This window comes from Balaenoptera physalus (genome assembly GCF_965194825.1).
Source record: "Balaenoptera physalus genome assembly, chromosome: 3".
Classification (NCBI taxonomy): Eukaryota; Metazoa; Chordata; class Mammalia; order Artiodactyla; family Balaenopteridae; genus Balaenoptera; species Balaenoptera physalus.
In genome coordinates, this window is record NC_138890.1 from 169,701,716 (window position 1) to 169,714,875 (window position 13,160).

The 13,160-nt window shown below is 41.8% G+C and overlaps 1 protein-coding gene across 2 annotated transcripts in view; it reads left to right on the plus strand.

Moving 5' to 3' along the window:
• SEMA5A (semaphorin 5A) overlaps nucleotides 1-13,160 on the plus strand; it is a 537,896-nt gene that overhangs the window by 15,527 nt on the left and 509,209 nt on the right. The window lies entirely within an intron of this gene.

Below are 13,160 nucleotides of genomic sequence, written 5' to 3' on the forward strand. Positions count from 1 at the left end.
ATTTTCTCGGGTCCTTTCTCTCTCTCTTCTCTTTCTGGGACCCCTATAATGCGAATGTTGTTGCATTTAATGGTGTCCCAAAAGTCTCTTAGGCTGTCTTCATTTATTTTCATTCTTTTTTCTTTATTCTGTTCTGCAGCAGTGAATTCCACCATTCTTTCTTCCAGGTCACTTATCCATTTTTCTGCCTCAGTTATTCTGCTGTTGATTCCTTCTAGCGTAGTTTTTATTTCAGTTATTGTATTGTTCATCTGTGTTTGTTCTTTAATTCTTCTAGGTCTTTGTTAAACATTTCTTGCATCTTCTCAATTTTTGCCTTTATTCTTTTTCTGAGGTCCTGGATCAACTTCACTATCATTATTCTGAATTCTTTTTCTGGAAGGTTGCCTATCTCCAGTTCATTTGCTGTTTTTCTGGGGTTTTATCTTGTTCCTTCATCTGGTACATAGCCCTCTGCCTTTTCATTTTGTCTATCTTTCTGTGAATGTGGTTTTTTTTCCACAGGCTGCAGGATTGTAGTTCTTGCTTCTGCTGTCTGCCATCTGGTGGATGAGGCTATCTAAGAGGCTTGTGTAAGTTTCCTGATGGGAGGGACTGGTGGTAGGTAGAGCTGGCTGTTGCTCTGGTGGGCAGAGCTCAGTAAAACTTTAATCTCCTTGACTGCTGACGGGTGGGGCTGTGTTCCCTCCCTGTTGGTTGTTTGGCCTGAGGCGACCCAACACTGGAGCCTACCCGGGCTCTTTGGTGGGGCTAATGGAAGACTCTGGGAGGGCTCATGCCAAGGAGTACTTCCCAGAACTTCTGCTGCCAGTGTCCTTATCTTCACAGTGAGACAGAGCCCCCCCTCCCCCCGCCTCTGCAGGAAACCCTGCAACACTAGCAGGTAGGTCTGGTTCAGTCTCCCCTGTGGTCACTGCTCCTTCCCCTGGGTCCCAATGCGCACACTACTTTGTGTGTGCCCTCCAAGAGTGGAGTCTCTGTTTCCCCAAGTCCTGTGGAAGTCCTGCAATCAAATCCTGCTAACCTTCAAAGTCTGATTCTCTAGGAATTCCTCTTCCTGTTGCCGGACCCCCAGTTTGGGAAGCCTGATGGAGGCTCAGAACCTTCACTCCAGTTGGTGGACTTCTGTGGTATAATTGTTCTCCAGTTTGTGAGTCACACAGCCAGCAGTTATGGGATTAGATTGTATTGTGATTGCGCCCCTCCTACCGTCTCATTGTGGCTTCTCCTTTGTCTTTGGATGGGGGGTATCTTTTTTGGTGAGTTCCAGTGTCTCCCTGTCGATGATTGTTCAGCAGTTAGCTGTGATTCTGGTGTTCTTGCCAGAGGCAGTGAGAGCATGTCCTTCTACTCTGCCACCTTGAATCAATCTCAGTAATATTCTATTGTATATATGTACCCTGTCTTTTTTTTTTTTTTTAAAAGGAATTCCTTTATTTTATTATTTATTTATTTATTTATTTATTTTTGGCTGTGTTGGGTCTTCGTATCTGTGCAAGGGCCTTCTCCAGTTGCGGCAAGCGGGGGCCACCCTTCATCGCGGTGCACGGGCCTCTCACTATCGCGGCCTCTCTTGTTGCGGAGCATAAGCTCCAGACGTGCAGGCTCAGTAGTTGTGGCTCACGGGCGCAGTTGCTCCGCGGCATGTGGGATCTTCCCAGACCAGGGTTCGAACCCGTGTCCCCTGCATTGGCAGGCAGATTCTCAACCACTGCACCACCAGGGAAGCCCTGTACCCTGTGTTTTTAAACCTAGCTGTTGGGATGGACCTTGATGTCTGCCAATTAGCCATTTTGCCTGCTAATGGCCATGTGACCCAAATATGTTACAGTTTATGTCAGATTTTTAAAAAGCCCCTGGTGAAGGAGACCATCAGTGCCAGCCAGATCCATCCCTGTGTCTTTCCTCTATGTGGGAAGAAAACAATTTGTATTATAAATATATTTCTATCAAAGAATTTGCATTAGATATTTAAGAATTTGTTGCAAGCTAAAGGAATTCATATAAAGATATAATTAGAGGTACATTTGAAACTTGTAAACTATACATGTTTGAAATGCTTGGCTTTTCTGAGCAATTGGGAGGTTGTTAGCTGTTTCCTTTTCCTACATTAGCTTCCAGATGATTAATGGACTTTATTTAATTAAATGTTCACATTTAAGTGAAGTGGAGGCCCAGGGAGTGTTCTGAAAATAGTATCAATTGTTTTCTATTGATCTACAATATGCACTATGGCTTGCTTATACTTAGAGAAAAGACATTCAATTTTATATTAATAATCTTTTTAAAGTTGTTTAACTGTTAGCTCTAAAGTGAAAAATCTGTTTAAAAAAAATCTTATGGGCAACCTGAAAAATTCCCTATTATGAAATGCTACTCCTTTACTGCATTCCTCAGGAGGAAGGCAGTTTTGAAATGAGAAGCACATTTCTGTGGCTGCCACAGTAAGTTGAAATGTTCCGAGGGGTAGCTGGGCTATTTTTAACGAGTTCCAATGTATCCTGTGGTGGCTGATTTCCAATGATCCAAAACTAGTCATGGGATCTTGGCCACCACAGTGTCTGGGGTTCAGATGATCAGTATGCTTCATATCTTTAAATTGTCCACCTAAATCTACCACTAGCATTGATTGCTTTGGTTGAACAATATATCATTCTTTGGAGAAAACAAAAGGATAACCTCTCATTGTGAGCTAAGAGGTCAGGAGCTATGGAATTACGTGCTAGGCAAAGTGGGTGCTGACTAAAATTGGGAACACTTTCAGACTTTTGGAAGGTGACAGTCTCTTGGTGATGAGAACAGTTAAATACCTAACAGGGACATTTTAATTTTATTGGTAGGGTCATAAAAAAGAACAGCTGAGATTTTTTTTTCCTCTTCTGTTTTGTTTACTTGAAAAGAAGGTCAAAGGAGAAGGTTGACGGGACCCCTAGGGCAGGAAAGGCTTGATGATCACAGGGGTCTTTCATCTGTAGAAAAAGGAGAGATACAGTTACCATCCTGAAAAGATCTCTTCTTACACATGTTGCCCCCAATCATTCTAGAGACAAATGACCAATTCACTTCGGAAGAATTAAGTTTACATTTCCCTATGTGTAGAGAAACACTTCCTTATTAAATATATTCGCAGCATACAATTATCCTTTGCTGTGTTCATTGATGACTGTTTTTCCCGAAGGTTTTTTGTTTGCTTGTAAAGTAATCTATAGTTGATAGAGGATGGGCTAATTTTTAATAGCTTTATTCTGACAAATCCTTTTTGTTGTCTTAATTTAAATCGACATGGCAGCCGGGAGGTGGATTTGATTCGAAGGAAGGGAAATGCACTTGATTGAAGCATAGTGTCTTACTTGTTGACTGTTGACTGCCTTCTAATTGATATAACCATTCCATAGAATTGTACAATTTGGGGGACACTGTTGAGGCTGTCCACTGCATCTCTTTGTCTACTAACATGGGTGTTGCCGTATAATGTGGGCCATTAGTTTATACTGTAGTCCAGCTCCAGAGGAGCACTGGGTGTAAGATGACATTTGGTCATCCAAGAAGTGTTTACCAGAAACTTCCTCTGTGCCAGATCCCAGGCCCTGCTCTGGGAATACAGAGTGTATAGAGGACAGAGATGGTCTCTGCTCTCTTGGTGCCGATTTTCCAGGTGGATGTTCCTTGTCGTGGCATGGATGCCATTTTTCTCCGGTGTTCCTCAAGAACCTGAATGATGCTTCAGACACCATCAAACTTTGAAGATTGCCTAGAACCTCGAGCCAGCATGAGGTGACAGCAGGTGGAAGACAGGGGCATGGGAACATTTGGAACACCACTCTTGTCTCCACGCCCTGGCAGAGCTTCCTTCCTTGCTGGCACTAAAGGGAGCTGAGGAGGTTGTGGAAGATACCCCACTGGCACGGACACATGGTTGGTACTTGGTCCAGGGCTTTGGGGAGGACCCTTCACTCTGGGTGCACAGCTGCACCCATTCAGAGCACGTGCAGCCGGGATACGTGCCTTCAGATGTGGTTCTCTGTGTGCATAGAGGGCCTGGAACCCAGAAATGGCTTCAAGATGGCTAAGGGAAAGATGGAACTGTTCACAGCCTTCCCTTCAGGATCTTAGAGAAGTTTGCAGGCATCTCCGTGGGGTGGTTCAGAGTCCTTCCTCATCAGGGCTGGATGCCGAGACCGCTGTATGATTAGCTCACTGTATGATTTGGAGAAAGGTGTTTATGTCACTGGTTCCAAATGTGAGATAGGTTTCTTGGTGTGTTTTAAGAGACAGAAGTCACGTAATCCCCCTTCAATGCAGAACTGTCATTTTCAGTGTCTAATGTACTTTGCAGTCAGGATAAAGAAGGGACGCTGACCTTTCCCGAAATTGAAGAGACTCAGGATGTGAAGAGGGGGATTGGCGCTGGAGCAAAGTCAGATAACTAAGCTGCTTAAGACCCACTCCCGGCCAGCCTTCCCCAGGGATGCCCGCACACTCCGCCTGCCTCTCTCACGCTGATTTCGAGCCCCTTAGCATAGCGTCCGGGTTTATGTGAATGCTCCTTTGTAGAGGGATTTCAGCTTGTTGGTCAAGATCCCTAGTTAGGCCGTGTGCTGCTGGAGAGGGTCATTTCTCTCTTCCAGAAGTCTTCCTCCGTGTATCCCAAATGCTCCCTTTCTCTGAGTTGAGCCATCATCAGTGGGTTCCATGACGACAGAATGCCAATGACTGTTTAAATCACTCAGGTTGTGTGCCGATGTGGTCCATCCATCATTTCTCATTGCAGAGATGTTTGTGAGCCAGAAGAATTAACTGACTTCTGTTCTATTTTCTTCCCATTGTCTTTTATATAAGCCTGAAAGAGAAGCACCTCGTTTGGGGATGAATGTTAGCAAATATCTTGGAAATAAAGGGCCTATTTTAAAGGAGCCCCCCCTTTTTTTTCAGGACATTCTTTGAGACTTGAAGAGTTTATTGATGATGTGGGTTGTTTCCTTTGGGATGTTTAATTTGGATAAAGGTGTTGATGTTATATTTATCCATCAAGTTATATGCATCTGTGGAAGCCTCGAAATGTAAACAAAAATGTGGCTGTTAGTTTAAAAGGGAATATTTGAACTCTCCTCCTGTCACCTGCAGCCCTAAGTGAACATAATTTTTTTTTAAACACATGGTCTGTCTCTTCATGGGATAACCCAACACAGCAAAGAATTGCCAACTAGCTTTTTTTTTTTTTTAACATCTTTATTGGAGTATAATTGCTTTACAATGTTGTGTTAGTTTCTGCTTTATAACAAAGTAAGTCAGCTCTACGTATACATATATCCCCATATCCCCTCCCTCTTGCGTCTCCCTCCCACCCTCCCTGTCCCACCCCTCTAGGTGGACACAAAGCACCGAGCTGATCTCCCTGTGCTATGCGGCTGCTTCCCACTAGCTATCTAGTTTACATTTGGTAGTGTATATATGTCCATGCCACTCTCTTGCTTTGTCCCAGCTTAACCTTCCCCCGCTCCGTATCCTGAAGTCCATTTTCTACGTCTGTGTCTTTATTCCTGTCCTGCCCCTAGGTTCTTCATAACCATTTTTTTTTTTTTTTAGATTCCATATATATGTGTTAGCATACGGTATTTGTTTTTCTCTTTCTGACTTACTTCACTCTGTGTGACAGATTCTAGGTCCATCCACTTCACTACAAATAACTCAATTTAGTTTCTTTTTATGGCTGAGTAATATTCCATTGTATATATGTGCCACATCTTCTTTATCCATTCATCTGTCGATGGACACTTAGGTTGCGTCCTTGTCCTGGCTATTGTAAATAGTGCTGCAACGAACATTGTGGTACATGACTCTTTTTGAACTATGGTTTTCTCAGGGTGTATGCCCAGTAGTGGGATTGCTGGGTCATATGGTAGTTCTATTTTTAGTTTTTTAAGGAACCTCCATACTGTTCTCCATAGTGGCTGTATAAATTTACATTCCCACCAACAATGCAAGAGGGTTCCCTTTTCTCCACACCCTCTCCAGCATTAACTGTTTGTAGATTTTTTGATGATGGCCATTCTGACCGGTGTGAGGTGATACCTTATTGTAGTTTTGATTTGCATTTCTCTAATGATTAGTGATGTTGAATATCCTTTCATGTGTTTGTTGGCAATCTGTATATCTTCTCTGGAGAAATGTCTATTTGGGTCTTCTGCCCATTTTTGGATTGGGTTGTTTGTTTTTTTGTTATTGAGCTGCATGAGCTGCTTATAAATTTTGGAGATTAATCCTTTGTCAGTTGCTTCTTTTGCAAATATTTTCTCCCATTCTGAGGGTTGTCTTTTTGTCTTGTTTATGGTTTTCTTTGCTGTGCAAAAGATTTTAAGTTTCATTAGGTCCCGTTTGTTTATTTTTGTTTTTATTTCCATTTCTCTAGGAAGTGGGTCAAAAGGGATCTTGCTGTGATGTATGTCATAGAGTGTTCTGCCTATGTTTTCCTCAGAGTTTTGTAGTGTCTGGGCTTACATTTAGGTCTTTAATCCATTTGGAGTTTATTTTTGTGCATTGTGTTAGGGAGTGTTCTAATTTCATTCTTTTACATGTAGCTGTTCATTTTTCCCAGCACCACTTATTGAAGAAGCTGTCTTTTCTCCAATGTATACTCTTGCCTCCTTTATCAACAATAAGGTGACCGTATGTACGTGGGTTTATTTCTGGGCTTTCTGTCCTGTTCCATTGATCTATATTTCTGTTTTTGTGCTAGTACCAAACTGTCTTGATTACTGTAGCTTTGAAGTCCAGGAGCCTGATTCCTCCAGCTCCATTTTTCTTATTCAAAATTGCTTTGGCTATTCGGGGTCTTTTGTGTTTCCATACAAATTGTGAAATTTTTTGTTCTAGTTCTGTGAAAAATGCCATTGGTAGTTTGATAGGGATTGCATTGTATTTGTAGAATGCTTTGGGTAGTATAGTCATTTTCTAGTCATTTTCACAATGTTGATTCTTCCAATCCAAGAACATGGTATATCTCTCCATCTGTTTGTATCATCTTTAATTTCCTTCATCAGTGTCTTATAGTTTTCTGCATATAGGTCTTTTGTCTCCTTAGGTAGGTTTATTCCTAGATATTTTATTCTTTTTGTTGCAGTGGTAAATGGGAGTGTTTCCTTAATTTCTCTTTCAGATTTTTCATGATTAGTGTATAGGAATGCAAGAGATTTCTGTGCATTAATTTTGTATCCTGCTACTTTACCAAATTCGTTGATTGGCTCTAGCAGTTTTCTGGTAGCATCTTTAGGATTCTCTATGTATAGTATCATGTCATCTGCAGACAGTTACAGTTTTACTTCTTTTCCGATTTGGATTCCTTTCATTTCTTTTTCTGCTCTGATTGCTGTGGCTAAAACTTCCAAAACTATGTGGAATAGTGCTGAGAGTGGGCAACCTTGTCTTGTTCCTGATCTTAATGGAAATGGTTTCAGTTTTCCACCATTGAGAATGATGTTGGCTGTGCGTTTGTCATATATGGCCTTTATTATGTTGAGGTAAGCTCCCTCTATGTCTACGTTCTGGAGAGTTTTTATCATAAATGGGTGTTGAATTGCGTCTAAAGCTTTTTCTGCATCTATTGAGATGATCATATTGTTTTTCTCATTCAATTTGTTAATACTGTTTATCACATTGATTGATTAACCTATATTGAAGAATCCTTGCATTCCTGGGATAAACCCCACTTGATCATGATGTATGATCCTTTTAATGTGCTGTTGGAGTGTTTGCTATATTTTGTTGAGGATTTTTGCATCTATGTTCATCAGTGATATTGGCATGTAGTTTTCTTTTTTTGGGACATCTTTGTCTTGTTTTGGTATCAGGGTGATGGTGGCGTTGTAGAATGAGTTTGGGAGTGTTCCTCCCTCTGTTATATTTTGGAAGATTTTGAGAAGGATAGGTGTTAGCTCTTCTCTAAATGATTGATAGAATTTGCCTGTGAAGCCTTCTGGTCCTGGGATTTTGTTTGTTGGAAGATTTTTAATCACAGTTTCAATTTTAGTGCTTGTGGTTCGTCTGTTTATATTTCTGTTTCTTCCTGGTTCAGTCTTGGAAGGTTGTGCTTTTCTATGAATTTGTCCATTTCTTTCAGGTTGTCCATTTTATTGACATATAGTTGCTTTTAGTAATCTCTCACGATCCTTTTTATTTCTGCAGTGTCAGTTGTTACTTCTCCTTTTTCATTTCTATTCTATTGATGTGAGTCTTCTCCCTTTTTCTCTTGATGAGTCTGGCTAAAGGTTTATCAATTTTGTTTATCTTCTCAAAGAACCAGCTTTTAGTTTTATTGATCTTTGCTATCATTTCCTTCATTTCTTTTTCATTATTTCTGATCTGATCTTCATGATTTCTTTCCTTCTGCTAACCTTGGTTTTTTTTGTTGATGTTGTTCTTTCTCTAATTGCTTTAGGCGTAAGGTTAAGTTGTTTATTTGAGATGTTTCTTGTTTCTTGAGGTAGGATTGTATTGCTATATACTTCCCTCTTAGAATTGCTTTTACTGCATCCTGTAGGTTTTTGGTCGTCATGTTTTCATTGTCATTTGTTTCTAGGTGTTTTTTGATTTCCTCTTTGATTTGTTCAGTGATCTCTTGGTTATTTAGTAGTGTATTGTTTAACTTCCATGTGTTTGTATTTTTTACAGATTTTTTCCTGTAATTGACATCTAGTCTCATAGCATTGTGGTTGGAAAAGATACTTGATACGATTTCAATTTTCTTAAATTTATCAAGGCTTGATATGTGTCCCAAGGTATGATCTATCCTGGAGAATGTCCCATGAGCACTTGAGAAGAAAGTGTATTCTGTTGTTTTTGGATGGAATGTCCTATAAATATCAATTAAGTCCATCTTGTTTAATGTATCATTTAAAGCTTGTGTTTCCTTGTTCATTTTCATTTTGGATGATCTGTCCATTGGTGAAAGTGGGGTGTTCAAGTCCCCTAATATGATTGTGTTACTGTTGATTTCCCCTTTTATGGCTGTTAGGATTTGCCTAATGTATTGAGGTGATCCTATGTTGGGTGCATAAATATTTACAATTGTTATATCTTCTTTTTGGATTGATCCCTTGATCATTATGTAGTGTCCTTCTTTGTCTCTTGTAATAGTCTTTATTTTTAAGTCTATTTTCTCTGATATGAGAATTGCTACTCCAGCTTTCTTTTGATTTCCATTTGCGTGGAATATCTTTTTCCTTCCCTTCACTTTCAGTCTGTATGTGTCCCTAGGTGTGAAGTGGGTCTCTTGTAGACAGCATATATACGGGTCTTGGTTTTGTATCCATTCAGCCAGTCTATGTGTTTTGGTTGGAGCATTTAATTCATTTACACTTAAGGTGATTATCGATATGTATGCCTATTACCATTTTCTTAATTGTTTTGTGTTTGTAATTGTAGGTCTTTTCCTTCTCTTGTGTTTCCTGCCTAGAGAAGTTCCTTTAGCATTTGTTGTAAAACTGGTTTGGTATTGCTGAATTCTCTTAACTTTTGCTTGTCTGTAAAGGATTTAATTTCTCTGTCGAATCTGAATGAGATCCTTGCTGAGTAGAGTAATCTTGGTTGTAGGTTTTTCCCTTTATCAGTTGAAATATGTCCTGCCACTCCCTTCTGGATCGCAGAGTTTCTGCTGAAAGCTCAGCTGTTAACCTTACGGAAATTCCCTTTTATGTTATTTGTTGTCTTTCCCTTGCTGCTTTTAATATTTCTTCCTTGTATTTAATTTTTGATAGTTTGATTAATATGTGTCTTGGCATGTTTCTCCTTGGATTTAACCTGTATGGGACTCTCTGTGCTTCCTGGACTTGATCAACTATTTCCTTTCCCATATTAGGGAAGTTTTCAACTATAATCTCTTCAAATATTTTCTCAGTCCCTTTCTTTTTCTCTTCTTCTTCTGGGACCCCTATAATTCGAATGTTGGTGCATTTAATGTTGTGCCAGAGGTCTCTGAGACTGTCCTCAATTCTTCTCATTCTTTTTTCTTTATTCTGCTCTGCAGTGGTTATTTCCACTATTTTATCTTCCAGGTCCCTTATCCGTTCTTCTACCTCAGTTATTCTGCTATTGATCCCTTCTAGAGTATTTTTAATTTCATTTATTGTGTTGTTCATCACTGTTTGTTTGCTCTTTAGTTCTTCTAGGTCCTTGTTAAATGTTTCTTGTATTTTCTCCATTCTATTTCCAAGATTTTGGATCATCTTTACTATCATTACTCTGAATTCTTTTTCAGGTAGACTGCCTATTTTCTCTTCATTTGTTTGGCCTGGTGAGTTTTTACCTTGCTCCTTCATCTGCTCTGTGTTTCTCTGTCTTCTCATTTTTCTTAAGTTACTGTGTTTGGGGTCTCCTTTTTGCCATCTGCAGGTTTGTAGTTCCTGTTGTTTTTGGTGTCTGTCCCCAGTGGCTAAGGTGGTTCAGTGGGTTGTGTAGGCTTCCTGGTGGAGGGGACTAGTGCCTGTGTTCTGGTGGATGAGTCTGGATCTTGTTTTTCTGGTGGGCAGGACCGCATCTGGTGTGTGTTTTGGGGTGTCTGTGACCTTATTATGATTTTAGGCAGCCTCTCTGCTAATGGATGGGGCTGTGTTCCTGTCTTGCTAGTTTTTTGGCATAGGGTGTCCAGCACTGTAGCTTGCTGGTCATTGAGTGGAACTGGGTCTTAGCATTGAGATGGAGATCTCTGGGAGAGCTTTTGCCATTTGATATTACATGGAGCCGGGAGGTCTCTGGACCAATGTCCTTAACTCGTCTCTCCCACCTCAGAGGCTCAGGCCTGACAACTCACTGGAGCGCCAAGACCCTGTGAGTCACACGGCTCAGAAGAAAATGGGGGAAAAAAAAAAGAAAGAAAGAAAGAAAACAATAAAATAATGTTATTAAAATAAAAAATTTAAAAAATTATTAAATAAAAAATGTAGTAAAAAAAAGAAAAATAAAGACTGAAAGAAGAGAGCAACCAAACCAAAAAACAAATCCATCAATGTTAATAGGCGCTAAAAACTATACTAAAAAAAAAAAAAAAGGACAAAATCCTAGGACAAATGGTAATAGCAAAATTATACAGACAAAGTCACACAAAGAAACATATGCATGCACACTCAGAAAAAGAGAGAAAGGAAAAAAATATATATTTTAAAAACAAAAAGGAAGAGATCAACCAAATCAATAAACAAATCTACCAATGATAATAAACTCTAAATACTAAACTAAGATAAATATAAAACCAGAAACCAATCAGTTGCATACAGCAAACCCCCAATCTACAGTTGCTCCCAAAGTCCACCGCCTGAATTTGGGATGATACGTTGTCTATCCAGGTATTCCACAGATGCAGGTACATCAGGTTGATTGTGGCATTTTAATCCGCTGCTCCTCAGGCTTCTGGGAGAGATTTCCCTTTCTCTTCTTTGTTTGCACGGCTCCCGGGGTTCAGCTTTGCATTTGGACCCGCCTCTGCGTGTAGGTCACCTGAGGGTGTCTGTTCTTCGCTCAGACAGGACGGGGTTATAGCAGCAGCTGATTCGGGGGCTCTGGCTCACTCAGGCCAGGGGAGGGAGGGGTATGGATGCGGGGTGAGCCTGCGGCGGCAGCGGCCGGCATGACATTGCACCAGCCTGAGGTGTGCTGTGTGTTCTCCTGGGGACGTTGTCCCTGGATCACGGGAATGTGGCAGTGGCAGGCTGCACAGGCTCCCGGGAGGGGAGGTGTGGATAGTGACCTGGGCTTGCACACAGGCTTCTTGGTGGCGGCAGCAGCAGCCTTAGCATCTCATGCCCGTCTCTGGGGTCCGTGCTGATAGCCGCGGCTCAAGCCCGTTTCTGGAGCTCATTTAGGCGGTGCTCTGAATCCCCTCTCCTTGCGCACCCGAAACAATGGTCTCTTGCCTCTTAGGCCGGTCCAGACTTTTTCCTGGACTCCCTCCCGGCTAGCTGTGGTGCACTAGTCCCTTCAGGCTGTGTTCACACAGCCAACCCCAGTCCTCTCCCTGCGAGCCGACCTCCGAAGCCCGAGCCTCAGCTCCCAGCCCCTGCCCGCCCCGGCGGGTGAGCACACAAGCCTCTCGGGCTGGTGAGTGCAGGTCGGCACCGCTCCTCTGTGCGGGAATCTCCCCGCTTTGCCCTCCGCACCCCTGTGGCTGCGCTCTCCTCCGCGGCTCCGAAGCTCCCCCCTCCGCCCCCCGCAGTCTCCACCCGCGAAGGGGCTCCTAGTGTGTGAAAGCCTTTCCTCCTTCACGGCTCCCTCCCACTGGTGCAGGTCCCATCCCTATTCTTTTGTCTCTGTTTTTCCTTTTTTCTTTTCCCCTACCCAGGTACGTGGGGAGTTTCTTGACTTTTGGGAGGTCTGAGGTCTTCTGCCAGCGTTCAGCAGGTGTTCTGTAGGAGCTGTTCCACGTATAGATCTATTTCTTATGTATTTGTGGGGTGGAAGGTGATCTCCACATCTTACTCCTCTGCCATCTTGAAGGTCCCCTCTCAGTTCAACCTTTTAATATTTAAAAAGTTTATCTCTAAGCTATAGATTTCTGGTTTAGTGCTTCTTAGTTTCAGTCTCTGTTGGAAATACTCAGGCATCTCTACTACTTTGGTTAAAGCCAGTGAACTCCAGAATAATCAGTGGAGCATCCTTAACTGACAGTCTCTCTTTCTCTCTCTGGCGTGTGGGTTCCACCCAACTGGCTTTTGATATAATCTCCAGAAACAGTCATGTCTAAGAGAGCTAGAGGATGTGGGGATCAGGAACAGCAAGTGGGTGTTCTGAGTAAATGCCCCCAGCACTTCTGTCTGCCTGGCTGATTCTTTGACTTTGCCTTCTCTTCAGAGGTCACACTGGCCACCAAGCCTTTTGGAAACTATGTGGAGTCTATTTGAACATGACACCTTTTGGGTTTTATGGTGGTTAAGTTTCAGATAACTACTCCAAAGGCTACACTTCTACATGATCTGAGGGAAAGTATAAAGCACTGAGAATCTGGGTAGTGAAGTAGTAAAAAGAGAACTTAAGCATACATCAGGTTGCCCCCAAAGAACTTTTTTTTTTAATTTAAAAATTTCTTTATTTTTTGGCCATGCCATGTGGCATGGGGGATCTTAGTTCTCCGACCAGGGATCAAACTCACACCCCCTGCATTGGAAGTGCAGAGT